This window comes from Pongo pygmaeus, chromosome 15 (assembly GCF_028885625.2).
Source record: "Pongo pygmaeus isolate AG05252 chromosome 15, NHGRI_mPonPyg2-v2.0_pri, whole genome shotgun sequence".
Classification (NCBI taxonomy): domain Eukaryota; kingdom Metazoa; phylum Chordata; class Mammalia; order Primates; family Hominidae; genus Pongo; species Pongo pygmaeus.
Window position 1 is genome coordinate 28,492,040 of NC_072388.2, and position 17,904 is coordinate 28,509,943.

Genomic DNA, 17,904 nt, shown 5'->3' on the forward strand with positions numbered 1-17,904 from the left:
CCCTCTCACATCTCACCCCAGCAGTTCATCTTTCTTTCAGCTTTTCTGAGACTGGTGTCCCTAGAACCCTTTTTTTTCACTTGACAGAATTTCTTTAAATGTTCATGATTCCTTTTCTCCCTCCCACACACTTAAAGGGAAGCAGCATCCGTCTTTCTTCCTTTGTCACTCCATCTTATTGAAACTTGTTACATTATTTCTCCTTTCTCTTATGAATTCCATCTCTTGTTCTTTTCCCCTTTTGTCTAGGAACATACTCAAGCCAGGGGGTTGTAGCAGTACAGGACTTAACTAACACTGTTGAAGATATCCTATGTGCCAGATATTGTATTAGATAATATGCACATGATACTGTATTTGGTCTTCACAGTAACCTCAAAAGGTCGATTTTATAATTGGCATTTTGTATGAGAGGAAATTATGCTTAAACACATTAAGTAACTTGGCCGACGTCATGTACGAAATAAATGGGTAGTGCCAGGATTTAAACCAAGTTTCATTCCAACTTGCATGTTCTTTCCACTGTATCTCACTTGTTTCTGAAACTAAATAAATAAACCCTTTCCTGCAACCCTGCTGCGTTAAGCTCTCATTTTGTCTTTCACTGCCAAACTTGAGTTAAATACTGCAAGCATTTATTAAAAATTAGTTATGTTCAAGTGACAGTGCTATATACTTTCCCCTGAGGAAAGACAAAGATAAGTAACATCATCCTTAGCTGCCAGAAGCTTACAACCTAATAACCTAATCCGGGTATCAGATATGTAAACAACAATAAAATGAGACAGGAAGAAGTGCTAAATAAAGTTACCAGAATCCTCTGAGGATACAAATAAAGAGAAAATAACTCTAACTAAGGGACGGTCAGAGCAGAGAATTTCATAAAATAGCTTTTGAGTCATTCAAACCACTTTCTATTGATCTGTAATTCAACCTTGGGAATGTGTCTTCTCCCATCTCTTCCTTTGTGTTCTCTCACTCCCAGCCTACACTATCACTGCACCTTCAAAGCTGATCTTCCCAACTCCAACCTTTCCCACTCCAGTCCAGCCTACAAAAGATCCTTGCTGCTGAGTTGCCCTCATTATGCCCAACTCGGATTCACCACTCCCTGAATAATACTTTGTGTGGCTCCCTGCTGCCTGCTAAGTAGGAATATATTTATTTACTTTATCCTCAATAATCATAGACTCACCATATGAAGTTGTTATAAAGATCAAACAGATAACATATGGGCCAAAAGTGTGAAAACCACAAATCATTTTAAAGATAACCTAATGATTACTATATTATGTATCCTACACTTGGACCAGTGTCTGTTTCCTGAACCCAGTCATGGCTGTAGCTCACTGCTGTTACTATAACAACCTCGTTCCTCCTTTCTAACTCTAAAATTCTATTCTATATGTCTCTCAAGGTCCAGCCACAAAAGCTACAGTCTTAAGAAAACATTATCTCACCTCTCAATGAAAATGTCCTCTGGCTTCTCTGGACATCCTCAGAGCTTCACTTCCAACTTTTCCAATGTGTGTGTCACAGCAAGCCAAATATTATAGATGGTTGAGTGTATGTTACAGCTTCCTTGGTTAATTGAAAGCTATTTTAAGGCAAGAACCATTCCATTCATCTTCACAAGGTTTGTGTGCCTAGCACAGTGCCTTACCTAAAGTAGGCACTCAAATATTAATTAAATGGAAGACTAAAACGGGAGGTTATGTTACTCTGTAGTGAAATAATTTCAACAGGAGCAAACGGAAGAATTTTTCATCCATCCTTTTCTGGGATTTAAAGCAAGGCATGAGGATGCAGAAGATGCACACCCATACCAAATAACACCAGCGTAGTGGCCATAATGGGGAGCAGAAAAACCCAAATTGACTGGCCCCAATCTTGTGTCTGCCCTTCCAATTCTTATTTTTCAGGACCGATGAGCCACTGGAAAACCTAAATGGCAATCATTAGATTTGCCATCTTTCTCTCAGAAATTCAGAATTCAGAAATGGGAGCTATTTTGAAAATCAAAATGAGTAGCTGAAAGTCTCAGCTAAAAGCACACATTTTTCTATTACTCTCCTCAGTTCTCTCTCTCCCTCTGTGCTGTTTATCTCAAGCAACTAGGGGAGCTTGTTTAAGTGAAATCTTGTTATAAACAGTTAAGTCGAATGATGCTACTAGAAGAAGGCTGGGCACAGAGAGATCCGTGACCATGGTCAAAGCCAAGAGTCTCCTTAGAATAGTCCAGAGAGATCAGTTCACTTGGCCCCTCCAAGCTGGTGGTGACTCAAAAATCAGGCAGAAAGCCAGAGGATATCTGGGTTCTGACTCATGTAAACAGGAAACAGTGCCAAAGGCCTCCAGCCAGCCCCAGGTGTGCAGACTGCAGACCTGCACTGGCTTCTCATTGACCTGCAGTTGGCATAGCGTTATCTACAGGCTCTGTCATTATTACTGCCATGACTGTGTCGTGTTTGGAGAGCAGATGCCTCCTCTCCCCACTGTCACTTGGAATTCACACGAGAGCTGAAAAGCATGCCTGATCAGCTTAGGCAGCGGAATTCTCTGCTCTAGCCAGACTTTCTAGATTGATATCAGCTTTTATTATCTTATCATCTTTTCTCAGAAAATTCAAAACGTTTCTCATTGTCCCAATCCCAGTTACTCTACTTCCCACATAACCTCTAGCAAATAATTTACATCTCTAAAATGCCCTGTCTTTTACCTCTGCAGAAGCTGATAAGATAGTCAGAGATGGTGTGTAGTCCTTCTCTTTTTTCCATATTGTTAACAATAAAGTTAGTTCTCAAAGATGCACAAAACCTCACACCTAGGAACAGAGTCACTGTAAGGAAATACAACTTTTATCTAAGTTCATTTCTGTTTACCTTGGCTACCTCCCATTTTTCATACTTCAGAAAGAAAAGAAAATTCCCAATCAGGTTCTTGCCAGAACCCTAGTACAGGGCAGGAATGGGGACATGGGCAGTGCCAGGGCAAATTTTTGGCCCCATGGTTGCAACTTGGCAGCATCGCCTTCCAAACAAGAAACAATTGCATAAACTTATATGGTTTCAAAAGGTTTAAATGTTTGCCAGGCGTGAAAGGGAGAAAAAAAAAAAAACATTTCACAGAATTCCAGCTCAGTGGTTCTAAAACTGATGAACCTTCTAGCTTCCAACTATCTGAGGCCCCTGCCCTCTAAAATTTCCTGCCACATTTCTTGGGACCTTCCACATTTTCAGGAACGCTGGTGGCAATTGTTTTGCCTAAACCATGTCTAAAGAGTCCTTGGAGACTGTTATAACCACCCAAGTCCTCTCTTACACCAGGAAGCGACCTCTGACTCTCCCATCTTAAGGGCTATTCCAACCTAATGGGGGTATCTAATGCCTGGCTCCGCCTCCTTCCTCCTGCCTGAGGATTTCCTTCCATTTGGAAGGCCTGAGCCATAAGCCATGCAGACCAAGCATTTCTGAGCTTCTTGTGGTCTCTTCATTAGAGGATTTATGGAGCTGGATTCACTCCAAATATCCTATTATGTTCCTTAAGAATTTTGGTATCCAACAGGGATGGGAGAAGATTGGAATTCACCTACTTGGGCCCAGAGCACCTTTTCCTCTTAGACAGCTGGGTAGAAAACATCTTGCCACAATGACTGAAGCCTGAGGTGGCCAAGGATAGGGTTTGTGAATGCCACACAGCCTGGCAGCACTGGCTGAAAGTGCTCTGTCTCGCCTATAAGTTGGAGTGATCGAGACACACTTGGAGATCCATGGAATACTTTTTCTTACTATTTATTTGCTTATTTATACCTACTGCTCTGTGTTCTGAAAAGGATATGAGATAGACTCAAAAATAAATACAGTAAATCATGCTAATATAATAAGAGGCAGTGAGGGGGGAGTATTTAAAAAAGAGTATAAAAACCATAGAAAGCCAGGGGAAAGATTAGCACAGAGAAATACAGACTATAAAATTTGCACAGGTCCTACAGGTGGGCTACAAATGTGGCTGGCTGCGAGCTTGTGAGCAGCCAAACAAAGGAAAATATGACATGATTCATAGTGTCTATTATATAAAAATAACACAGTTGCTATCAAGAGACCAGGCCTTTCCTAGTACTGAGATCAGACAGGAATGTCTCCCCGGGGTACACATCAAGAGAACATTGTGTGCTGCACCTGAGACAAATAGAGCAAATTTCATGTGACTGCTTCCCAACTTCTGTCAGTCTAGAGGATGACACAACAGCAAAGCACAGCTCAATGGTTTTGCACAGCTGTCCAAAATCATTCTTGAGAAAAAAAGTAGTAAATAAAATTCTTTAAAGATCTCCTGGGAGGATAAAATAAGATGCTTAAACTATCCAGCTCTCTTGTGGTCTGAACTGATCCTATTGGAAAATATTTAAATATCTGGAGAAATGAGCAATATGGAAACTCTTCAAGCCATTCTGTTCTTCAAGCCTTCAAGCTACACTATTTCTTTCAGCTGTGAGCATTTGGTAAGAGTTGGGCAACAGAAAGTTCAAGATTATATTTTCAGCAAAAACCTGAGAAGCCAATAGTTGCTCATTAAGAGCAGAGCGATAAATTTTGGCTATCAACTAAACTGAGGTGGGAGCTGGGGGGAGGATCAGGTCACCCTATTTAAAAAAAAAAAAAAAAGAATGAGAAGAGTGTTTTCTATGATATGAGGTAGACTAGCTGGCCATAAGTAGGTAAGCCAAGCAACAGTGGGAACCCAGGACTAAAGTAATTGTGAATTAGATCTCTATATCTTTAAACTTAAGATCTAAAATCCTTGGTTAATCCCAGCTCCAACCAAGCAGATAATACTTTCCATTTTTCATAGATATATTTTAAGAATGACTGTATTTTAATTATAGGCAAGATGATATTTCAGGACACTTAAAGAAAGATATCTATAGCTCTTAACATCTATTCAGGGGAATTTCAAAGTATTTTAGGTTCGTTTAGTATGAAAGTATTGAAGGTGCTATGTAAATGTAGGTTATTATTACAATTTAATGACATTCCCCTCAAGCAAAAATTGCTAAAATTTACAAAGTGCAGAAAGAAGCGCATCTACTTCCTATTTTTCAGCGGTAATTAATTAACAAGCACATAAACAATTAACTTAGCCACAGGAAATTAAAGTAATAATAATAAATATATGGGCCTAGAAATCCAATTACGGAAGGTCTCTTATTTGCCCCAATGCAGGGAAGAAATACAGAACTAATACTCCCAAACCTCCACACCTCCTGCCCCATGCTTTCTTCCTCCACAGGCACAACACACACCAAAGACAGGAGTGCAGACTCTTTTGGGCTTGATACTTCCCTCTGACATAAGACACCCATGAATAAAGTCTATGTTGAACTATGAATTCAACCCTACCAGAAATGTGCTCTGTCTGTGAATCTACTGAAACGAAACCGCACATACTGCACACTGGCCATTCTCTGCCATCCCTACAAATGGTACAAGAGACCAGTAACCCAATGGCGCCAGAGGAGGTTAAATTAACCCCCCAGTTTTTTTAATGTAGCAACTTGTATTTGACTTTGGAATGCAGTCGTTTTAGAGTTTAGTTTAGAATTGTTTTATCCTAGATAAAGCATGTAATTGGGAGAGACAAACTAGAATTACAATAAACAGAGCAAAATGGTCCAGTCTTCCATGAACCATTTGCCATAGTTAATCTACATAGTGGATAATCAACCTTCGTAGAAAATGGATAGCTGTCTTGGTTTAAAAACCCAGGCAAGTTTATACTAAGGCGGGCAATCATATAGGTATGAATGGAAGACAGTTACATACAATTCCATTTGAGTTTGTCTGTAAAATTCTAATGTCTTTCTCCAAGTCCAGTCTCTCAAATGTGCTCATCACTGGTAACATTTTTCCCTCTATTTTGAATGTGTCTATAATAACTGGAGCTGGTTTAGTGGTCACCACATTAATCCAAGAATAAGAAATGAAAAAAAAGATTCATTTCCCATTCTACAATTTTAAATACAAATTAACAAAAAATAAAAGCCCCTCTAAATCTCCCTTATGGGTTTTGATGGTTCAGAAATATGCAGAGCACTTGGAAGCAATAAAAGAAATAACCTAAGAAAATTAAGCAAAATGAATTTGCAATTAGTTTGTGAAATTGCGATAAATGCATTTTGAAAGCAAAGAGTAAAATGTAACTTTCTTCAGTATAATTTGAAATTGCCTTTTGTGCTTAATATAGTTCACTTATAATTAGATGAAGATTTTGTTCTGGTTTGAAACATTCAAAGTTCCATCTTGAGATTGCTATGTACTATGTACACAGAACTTTTCAACAAGAAAGTCTGCTGCTGCTGCTGCCGCGTTTGCTTTGACAGCCTTTATCCTAGTTTTATAGAAATGAAAGAGTGAAAGAACACAGCTGGTTTGAACAATGGAGCATGTTCAACATTAGGCCAAACATTTAGATATTGCAAAATATTGCAGGCTATATTTATAGCTCTTAGCAGGTTTTTGAAATTCATGCTGATACTGCCTTACTCCTGCTTATTGGACCAAATTGCCATTTGATGATTAAATTATCTTTTGGTGTTTTTTTTTTAAGTTTCTTTCAAAGGTAATGGCACTTAGACTAACCTCTTGGCAATATCAAAACTGTGATAACTTGAAACCCTTTCTAAAGTATTTCAAGATGTTTTAAAAATTCAAGATCATTCCAGTTACTGAGAGAGTTTAAAAGACTTTATGTTGATCTGCCTTATTTTTTCCCTGAAGAAAAGAAATATCCTGCCTCTGATGACCTCTCTCCCTGTCATAAGATTGCACACTGACTCATATGCCAGCACCTCCCAGAAAGCCATCCAACGGAACCCAGGGAACAGGTCTTCCGGTAATTGCCTATGTTCTGTTTAAACTTTCTCCTTCCATGGCAGTTGTTTTCAATAGAATTCTCTTGTTTTTTAATAGAATTTTGTGACTTTGGGGAGTGCTTAGCAGATGCTTATGTTCTTTCACATTAATAACATAAGGAGCAATAAAGAGAAGTGGGCAGTGGTTACAAGTTTAGCAACCATAAGCTGAGCCAGGCAAAGTTTTGCAGGACAATGGGATTTTTTCTCAAATGTCTGCATGCTTCAAGGGCTTGCTCTAATACTAGCCTATCCTTCCTGTCCACAGTAAATGGACCCTAAATTCCCACTGCATGTTTGTCTAACCCATTGTCATTTATCATCATTGCCATTAGTGAGTTCTTTGAGTATGCATGCTTTGCCTCCTGATCAAATAATAACTATGATGAGAATGGCCATTTAATGAATATTATTATGTGCCAAGGGATATATTATGTATTTTATATACATTTTCTAGAAGAGTGGTTAAAAGCAAAAGCTTTGGTCTCTGCTCAGTTATGTATTGATACAAAACAAACTACCCCAAAACTCAGTGGCCTGGTGTCTCTCACAATTTTGAGTATTGGGTGGGTGGTTCTCCTGGTCTTATTGGGGATCACTCAGTTGGCCTCAGTCATCTGACATTTGACTGGGGCTACAGGATCCAAAATAGTCTCATTCACACGCATAGAAATGGGTGCTTGCTGTCAGGGGAAGATTTTCTGATTCAAAGCCTATGTTCTTTCTACCATACTATGTAGAATTTTGCTATCAGAGGAGTTTTCTCATGGCTACATCCTATCAACCTTGGACAGTGGCTGCCATAAGCTGCCGAAGAGATATTTGTCAAGTGAAGGGTTGAGGGAAACTAACAAACTGCTCTTGTGAGTAAAATATTACATAATATTTAAAAACTGATACCAAAATATTCGTGCTGATTCTCCCTTGAACAGTAGGGCTTGGTAAAGCTAGGCCTCTTACCTTAGAGGAGCAGTCCACTCTTTCAGAACCACAGCAGAAAGGGTTCCCAGGACCCAGAGGCTTCCACGGACAGCACTCTGTGCCTCTCAGATTTGCCTACATATGAGAATCACCTGGGAGCATTTAAAAAGCTCTTGCTTATTTCTTCTTAAATAAGAATCTCAGAGAACAGGGCCAAGACTCCTAGACCTGTCAACTTCCTTCAGGAGTCCCCAAGGCTGACCTGTAGTGTCAGTTGGATTAACACACCCTACAGAGACAGAGATTCAAGTTTGCAGTTTAAGTATCCACCCAAAGCATGAAACAAGTTGTGGTCTTACTATGCAAACCACAGAGAGCTGATCCACTGAAATGACTTGGGAATCATATCGGCAAGTCAGAGAGAAATTGGGTACCGCCATACACTAGAGGACAGGGGCAAGTGCCACAGATGAGCCATCAGCAGTGCTCTGACAGGAGCAGTCACCAACCTCAGAAACAGAAGAGAACCATCCAGCTGTCTGCTTCCCCTAAAATACAGGTGGTCCTTGGCTTATGATGAGGTTGTCTGGACATAGCCCCATGGTGAGTCAAGGAGCGTACTGAATGTGTATTGCTTTTGTACCACCATAAAGTCGAAAAATCATTAAGTCTAACTGTCGTAAGTCAGGGACCATCTGTACTTAAGTCTTAAACAAGAGGGACAATTGCCCAGCATCCTGAGCTCAGACAGAGGATAGGAAAGTTTTACCAAACACACTGCTGACTTCCTTGAGCCTTTCAAAGATATGAAACGATGCTTTGTAACAGTAAGTTGAAAGCTGACATGATGTTATTTCTTTGAAGACTTTGAGAATAGCTATGTTCTCTGCCTTTTTATTTCCCTACTACCTAATACATAGAAAGTTCTTACTACTATTTTTTCTGCTGTGTTGAGAGACTTTTGTTTTCCACCATCATATTTTTACTTTCTTCCTCTGTGATCCTTAACTTACTCCATCTACAGCATAGTCATTTGAACACTCATCTAACTCCCAACCTACTCCTACTCTTCCCATTCCCATAGGCAGGGCCTATGTCTTTTTCATCTCAGAATCCTCCAGACTAACTGGCAAGGTGACTGGTACAATAAATTTAATATTTGTTCAATTGAAGCCTTCTGAAAGTGTCCTTAAAAGCAACTCTGTTGGAATAGACATCAGAGTATAAGTAGAGATCTGATAGTAGAAGGTGAATAAAGTTTAAGTTTCTCAGATATGCATACCAGGCTCTTGGGCATAATGAGGTTTTTGTTATCAGTGTGAGATAAGCAGCTAAAATGAGAACTTATTTCTTTAAAACTTGGTTGTTTATTGCTTCTTATTGTTCATTTGGGTAAATTTTGTTTCTCCTCTTGGTCTGCAAGCTCCTTTAATATGACCTATGTATGCATCAAATTGATACTATGATAATATTATATATCATATTGCTAGAATATGATATTACTCATGATACATGATATTATATTTGATGCACAGAACATATTAAACAATGTTTGATTAAAGAAGGGAACGTATGTGACCAAAAAATCTAGGAAATATTCTTTTTTAATACATAAATTACAATAAGAGATCAGTTGATACCATAGCACAGGGTTCTGGACTATAGTCTGCAAAGGTTGAAAAGAAGAAGACTGAAAAGATGTATACTTATGGTTGTTCCGCTCTACAGTTTATCCAAAAAATTGAGAGTGGTTTAAAAAACCTAGTTTATTCCACATTTATTCATTCCAAAAGTAAGGTCTTTAAACATTATCAGGGTTTACTCATCAGTGTTGAAGCTGTTGTTCACATAACAGCATCATTACATCATTTACTCACTGATTGAGGGAATAACTTAGCTGAATTATTTTTCCTGTTTGATTTAAGTGAGGAAACTGTGCACACCATTTCTGTTTATTTTATGCACAAAGCCTAATAATATAGTTATTCTACAAAACATGAAATAGAGATATTTTCAAGAATGTGTTTAAGATAAAAAAAAAAGATCCCTATATGACAATCCATACTGAAATAGAGGTCAACACTGTCTTCTTCCTCCACTCCTCAAAATAAAGGAAAGATTCACTTTTATACAAATGTGACTTTACAAATGCTGCTCCCTTTGCTTCAATTGTTTCTCAACCATTCTTTGCCACCTTTTCTGTGAAATATTATCTGACTTTTACTCTCTACTCAAAAATAGCCCACTGTTTCCTCCATGGTCCCATAACATGTTTTATGTACTTTTATTATAGAACTTCATTAATGAACTTATCCATTCATTCAACAACTATAGTGTGGCTTACCATTTGTCAGGCATCATGTGTGGCATCAGGAATATGGTGAGAATCATGATGTCAGCTCATCCAATGATGGTGTGATTGTTTTTCTCTGTCTCTCCCATGCCATACACACCTTAAGTATGAAGAGGTAATCTATTCAATCAACTGAATGAGCCAAGGGCAGAAGATAAAGCCCACAGCCTCGTCTAGGAGGCCTCCACCTTCTCTTGTTGGAATCCCTTTTCTCCTTCTGCTCTAAAGTTAACATTTCCGCTCCTTCCTCTACTCCTCTCCTGTGACCATTCCTGATACAATCTCACTCATCATGAATAAAATAAAGCCCATTATTTTCTCTATTCAAACATCCACCATCTCCCCAGTTTCTCAAGGCAAACCTAAAGGTCATCTTCAACTTCCATCTTTCCCTAACCTTCTCCTTACTAAACTACTATTGTGTTCACCCTCCTCTCTAGATTTCCACTGGTCCTACTTTAGTTTTCTTTTCATCTGCCTGGACTATGTCCCTACATCTTAAATTGATCGTGCTGATTGTGATCTATCCCCACACCCACTCATTTTCTACTTTATGCCAGAGTTTTCTCTCTAAAATACAAATCACATAATTTATTTCTTACCACCCCTCTCCTCATTAAAAGTTATTGATGGCTTTTCATCACCTTCATAATATAGTGTTAAGAGACCCAAGCCACTCTCTTAGAGCATATAAGACTCTTCATGAGCTGGCCTCCCTTTTTGCCAAACTCTCTAAATTCACATATTTCTTACTCCCTCTGCTCAAAAACACACACTAAGGTAGTTAGGGTTGCCTTTAGGAAAATATGATTGTGAAATGTCCAAGTCCTCTCACATGTCATATGCCATGCTACTTAGGGAACTAAATAAAGGATGAGAACTTTGTCAAGCTCTGTCCAAGGGAAAGCGATTCTCTTCTTTACGGACATGGATATTTCAATCACTATAACAGAATAAGAAAAACAATGAACATCATGAATTAAGTTGGGGCATCTTTTGAAAACTTTCTTTCCTTTCGGGACACTCAGCTCTTGTGCAGACTGTTTCTGTGATTTCTAGAACAATCATGGAATTTTAAAACTAGACGATATACTAATATAATCTAATCCAATCTCTTCATTTCACAGGTGAGAAAACTCAAGCCCCGAACACTAAGAGATTTTTCCAAGCTCACACAACTAGTAAATATCCTCTTCCTCCCTCAGCCTCAACAAAAATAAAAGGAAATGGATTTTATAGTATTAAACAATAGGTTTGTTTATGCATTTTTCTGAGTAAACTCATTCGTATGCCAAGGCCTCAGTTCTAATGTTGTTTTACCGCTAAAACCCACTTTTAATTTTGCATTTTCAATTAGACACAATGTGAAATGCCTCTTTATGAAATCTTGACTCACTTTTACCTGTCACTGTGGGTGTATTAAAGTATATAAAGTTATAAAAAGATATGAAATATGAATATGATCTAGTTTAATTATTTCCATCCTCCAATGACTATGATTGCAGTTGGATGTCAGTGAAATCTCCAGTGGCTGAACTTCACGATGAGAAAAACAGTGAATACGGAAAAGATAACTGAGTAAGAACTACCAAAAAAGAACATTTATTTCACCCAAAAGAACATGGATCTATGATGGAAAAACTGCAGCATCATATAGCATCAGTGAATCAAAGATGATACCAATAGTTGGCAAAGTTAAACCAAGCTAAGTTCAATAAATATATAGATTATTAAGCTATTTTTTAAATGAAAAAGCACTTAAGACATTTTTATTTGTTAACCTTAATTGTACTTCCTGTCTGCTTTTTTCCATTAGCCAGGGCCTAAATCTCTTGACAAATGAATCACAACTGCACTTGAAACAAACTGGCTGCTGAGACACAATTCTTTGAACAGGGTGGTATTAGCAGCCTCCTCTAACTTTCAGGATAATTAATCTGCATCAATATTATAATTTGCATCTGAGTTCTAAACATCCATGTTTGCATTCATCATTCTTATCTTGCTGATGCATTTTGATCCTTGGCTCCTTCATGATAGGCAGCTGAAAGCTAAGATTTTCCAAATGTCTGTGGGCAATACCTTCTGCATCTCTCAGATGTTAGGCAGGAGTTGGTTTGACCTGGAAAGGAAAAAGAAGCTTTTGTCTATTTCTCCTCGCCAAATGATTCTCTTTGCCAAACATTTCTTAGGCATCAACCTCAATGTTAAAAGGCTATTTTCTAGTTTTTACTTCCTGTGGTATTTCCACTTTCTGTGCTACCCGTCTGCTCTTTCTTCTCTTTCATTTGCATCTTTTGGCCCTCAGAATTCCTCTGTGCATGTTCACACACTTATCACTATCCCCACCCCCATGCCCAAAGCACAGACCTGGAGAGATGGCTTTCTATGCCATCTCATATAAGCCTTATATGCTAACACAAATCTCTACTCATAGCACTGTTCCCATACCCCGGCCAAGGAAGAAACTTGGCATGTAGATGTGTCTATGTCCAAAATACAAAGTTGAGGAAGAAAGGAGTCCACAGATATTAGGTGATCTCCAAACTTTGGAGAGGCATCTATAAGGACATATTACTGATTCAAGGAGGCAACTGATTGGAGTAAATGATGGAGTTTATCCTTAGATATTAAAATGACTTCACACTCATGCATACTCACAATCAACCTACCACTTCCTCTGTTATCTCCAAGGCAAAATGATAGTGTATATTTTCATACCTTCCTAACATGTCCCTCCTCTTAAATTGCTTATTGACTGACTACTTTTGACTTCATTTTCCCTTCAAGACAGCCTGCTTCTTGTTTGATTTTGTCATTTTGTCATTGCATGTGTATTTAAAAGGTCAAAGCATTGGCAAGATGTAGTATAATTTTCCCAGATCATGTACCTTTTATGGATGATCTTGGCAGGTAGAAACATCTGAACTGTCCTCCATCTTTCATCTTCCATCAACTGCACAGCTCCTCTAGGTTTGAGCTGAATGAAAGACAAACAGGGTCTACATTCTGTCCCTGTGGACTCAAGCCATTAAGAGGTATCAGGAAAGGGAAGACTTAAGATAAAGAGGCCTAACTCCACCAAGGACTCAATTACCCTGAGTGATCTCAGTATTCTAGATCGCTGGGCTGTTTTTCTAAATTCACTTTTTACTGTAAAGAATTTGAGAAGCCAAAGCAATGGTGGTGTGGGACAAGAACCTATGATTTCATCCATTTTCTAATAGAAACTCCTCAGGCTCACATTGACCACACCATACAAGAATATTTAGCTTTATTAAATATATATTCCATATTTTTAATAAAGAAGAAAGACAAGCATGCTTCTAATTTCTCATGTCTGAAATTGAGAAAAGAAAATTTGCCTCATAGGGTTATTGTGATGGTTAAAATAAGATAATATATTTAAAGTGCTAAGACATAGCACTCAGTGTGGCATGTGAAAGTACGCATTAAGTGTCATGTATTATTATTGGATCAGGGATCTTGATAGTTTTTGTTGTCTATACATACCATAAATAATGGATTTCCATGGTTTATGCCTAAAACGCAAAATGGACACACAGATGACTTTTCATTAGATATCAAAATAGCTAGGTGGCTGACCTAATTTTTCATTTTTCAATAAGTTGATGTAGCATTATGTAGATGCAGCCTAAGTGGACAATTTATTCCAAAATAGCTGAATGATGAGTCCACACACTTGACCTGCTTTCAGCCTCCCTATTGAGAGTGACAGCAGAAAGTTTAGAGTTGAGTTCATCTGGCATTTAGGCACTCATGAACATTAAAAACTGCAGCCTAGTCACACCATCACTCCTCAGCTTGTAAGTGAGTCTGTGGGATTATTAGCTCTGTTCCCAGTGAGATAGATACAAAAGTTGCTTGGAAATTAAAGGGCTGCAAATTTCCTCTCATTCATATAAGGTTCAGATCCACTATATGGGACAACAGTGAAACTTATAGGGTTACTTTCTAAGGGGAATTTATTTTACAATACAAGTTCTATGAAGCAAAAACTATTCATATTAATTAATAAAAATGTTAACGACTGGCATAACACAAACTCTCAGTGAAACCAAAAAACTTCGGACAACACATAGGTCTGCCTCTTATAAGTACTACCTACGTGACCTTAACAAACAAAGCACTTCCCCTTTTCCTCTTCCTTTCCTCCTTCCTTCCTCCCTTCTTTCCTTTCTCTCTCTCTCTCTCTCTCATTAACATGTGCACACACACTAGATCTGGGTGGCAAATAAGCTTCATCTTGCTTACCAGTTCTGATCAATTGGGAGTGTCTTCCTGGTATGTTAAATTGGAAAGGATTGCAAGGTTGAATAAGGGCTCATCAGGAAAGAGTTCTGTGATTCATTAGTGATGTTTGACATGGAGGGGAAATTAGAGTTACTTTAAAGCCTATTTGCTAGACTTATCCTGGATTAGATAATCTCTATATTAGGCCACTCTTGCATTGCTATAAAGAAATGCCTGAGATTGGGCAATTTATAAGAAAATAAGTTTAATTAGCTCACGGTTGTGCAGGCTGTACAGGAAGCATACTGCTGGCATCTGCTTTTGGGAAGGCCTCACGGAGCTTTTACTCATGGTGGAAGGTAAAGTAGGAGTAGGCACATCACATGGTGAAAGTAGAAGCAAGAAACAGAGAGGGTTTGGCTTGGGAGGAGCTGCCATACACTTTTAAATGACCAGGTCTTACCAGAACTCACTACCATAAAGACGGCACCAAGCCATGAGGGATCTGCCCCCATGATCCAAATGCCTCCCACCAGCCCCCACCTCCAGCATTGGGGATTACAATTCAACATGAGATTTGGGTGGGGACAAATATCCAAACTATATCTATCTCTAAATCTCTTCTGACTAAAAATATCAATCAGTCATTCTTATAAAGAGCCACAAAAACAGCGAAGCCCTGGCTCACACCATTCTTACAGAAGCACTTTAAATTTATTTGATATACAAGTGCCATCCGAGGAACTTCCAGGTAGTCTTTACAAAATTGCTCCTGGGGTTGTCTAAAATAGAAGGGTGGTATGTTGAAATTTGGACTTTTTCCCTAAGCTAGAGTGGGAAAAGTTACTGAAAAGTTTTCTTGATGATTTTTATAAGCATAATTCACCTTTGAACCACAAGATTTAGCTTCCCCCTCCCATCTTCAGAGATGATGATGGGCAGGATTGAAACCTCTCTTGGGAAATCTGACATCTAGCTTTACTGTCAAAGAGGGGGATGTCAGGGAACCTTCTGTGTTTCAAGGGTTGAGATGAAAAACTTTTCCAACTCCCTAGGACAGATCCATGTAACAGAGAGGTAGGTGTTTTGGCTTAGCAGGAGGGACTGACTAGATTATCTCTGACGCATATGCCTGGGGTGTTGGATGCCTTGAGGGACATCTGTGACTCTGGAATATTCGAAAATGATCCTGGGCATCTTTAGTTAGGGTGAGCCATCCATCCTCCCTCCAAGATGCCCATCGTCCATGTGAGGACCATGGGGGCTGATGAAGGGACTTGGCCAGGAAGGATCATCATGACTGCAGTCTATGTGGGGCTTGTTAACAACCACACTGTGTAGTAGTCAGAATTAGAGGCAGAATTGCAGTAGCCAAAGCCCAGGTTTATCCTGATTGGACAGGGAATTCAGACCTATATCTCTATTAGGCTGTGTAAATTCCCAGGAGTGGACACAAAAGGAAAATTTTTCTTCTTATGGAAGAAAAATAAGATATATGGCCATTTTTGGCCTCAGAATTTTTGGAGTAATTTTGAGTTACACCAGAATCAAAACTTAGAGATAGGTCTGGGCATATATGGCAGTACTGTTTCAATAACTACTGTAGAATTGGCCCCAAAATGACTCTACATTTCAGTTACAGCTGGATGATACCCTATCTCTAGGTCCCTGTTTCTGTCACTGTAGGTGAAGGCCTCATTCAATCAGTTCTTCAATTCAGGAACGCTGGTGTCAGCAATCAAGCTCCTTTCCCAAAGCTAATTACCTCATTTATTCCATCACCAAATCTCCTCCCTACCATCTGTAAATTATGTCTTAGATCTCTCTGTAGCAATCAAACCCTTATTCCGCATATGTTCAAGTATTGGGTTCAAAACTGTTGTAAGGAAATGCAAAGGAAGGTATCTGGCTTTCCTTTGCATTTGGTTAGTTTTTATCAATGCTAACAGTGGTTAGTTTTTATTAGTTGAGAAAGGTCTAAAAGACGACACTAAGTCTGAAAAGTAAACCTGAAAGCCAGAAGGGACAGGACTTCATGTGAGACAGTGGGCTATGTAGAGGTTCATAACAGAAAAGTGGAGGAACTGTAAAGAAGATGACAACCATGTTCTGCACAGGGGAAAGATTACTGACAACCAGAAGGCAGTAAACCCAGTGAAAAAAGCTACACTTTTGTCAGAGGCATTTGAACCACAGCAACTCCATCTTGAGTAGGGGCTAGGTAAAATGAGGCTGAGACCTACTGGCTTGCATTCCCAGATGGTTAAGGCATTCTAAGTCAAAAGGTGAGATGGGAAGTCAGCACAAGATGTAGGTCATAAAGAGCTTGCTGATAAAACAGGTTACTGTAAAGAAAATGGCTGAAACCCACGAAAACCAAGATGGTGACAAGAGTGACCTCTGGTCATCCTCACTGCTATACTCCCACCAGCGCCATGGTGGTTTACAAATGCCATGGCAACTTCAGGAAGTTACCTTATATGGTCTAAAAAGGGGAGGCATGAATAACCCACCCCTTATTTCGCATACCATCAAGAAATAACCATAAAAATGGGCAACCAGCAGCCCCAAGGGAGCTGATGAAGGGACTTGGCCAGGAAGGCCAAGTCTATGGAATAGCCATTCTTTTATTCCTTTACTTTCCTAATAAACTTGTTTTCACTTTATGAACTTGCCCTGAATTCTTTCTTGCACAAGATCCAAGAACCCTCTCTTGGGGTCTGGATCGAGATCCCTTTCCTGTAACACTTTCATTTAATTGTAGATTAGGAGTTCCTGGACCCATTTGTCAGGGTGGTAATTTTGTCTGAACAGTTTTAAGAGAAATTGCTTAGCAGCATTTCAATTTCAATTCAACATTTACTTAGTCCCCATGCTTCATGCACATCCTTGAAGATGTTAATGAAAAAAAAAGAAGATGCCAAGAAAGAAATTGGATAATTTAAAACAAAAATATTGATTTCAACCTGCATTATTAACAAGAATTTTAGTATGGTGACATCAACCTCTCTCCTTAGTGTCTATGAAAACCATCATCTCCTTCTTACCTAGAGCTTGCATTTAAAGCATTGTTACAGCAGGTAACAGGGCAGGAGAGGGCCCCCTCCCCTCACTAGGAATGTCAGGTGTCCATCAGGTGTTGGTCAGGTAGTTGTTACACTGTCTCTCTAAAATAATAATTGGTCACAGACGGCGCCAGAGAAAGGCAGTCTCCCAATATACAAAAACACCTGAAACTGGTGATCGGCAGCTTCCAGATAAGATCTCAGGAGCTGGATGAGTGGGCTCAAGCATGTCCACTAAGAAGCAACATGACAGAGTTTAACTGGTAACACTCAACTGGTAAGGGAAAATAGCCTCAAGTGAGCATGTGCCCAACTCCAGTAAACACACTGCGCATGCTCACCTCCCAAGTGCCGGCAGGCCACTGTGCATGAGGACAGCCCACCCCCAGGGAAGAATCAGG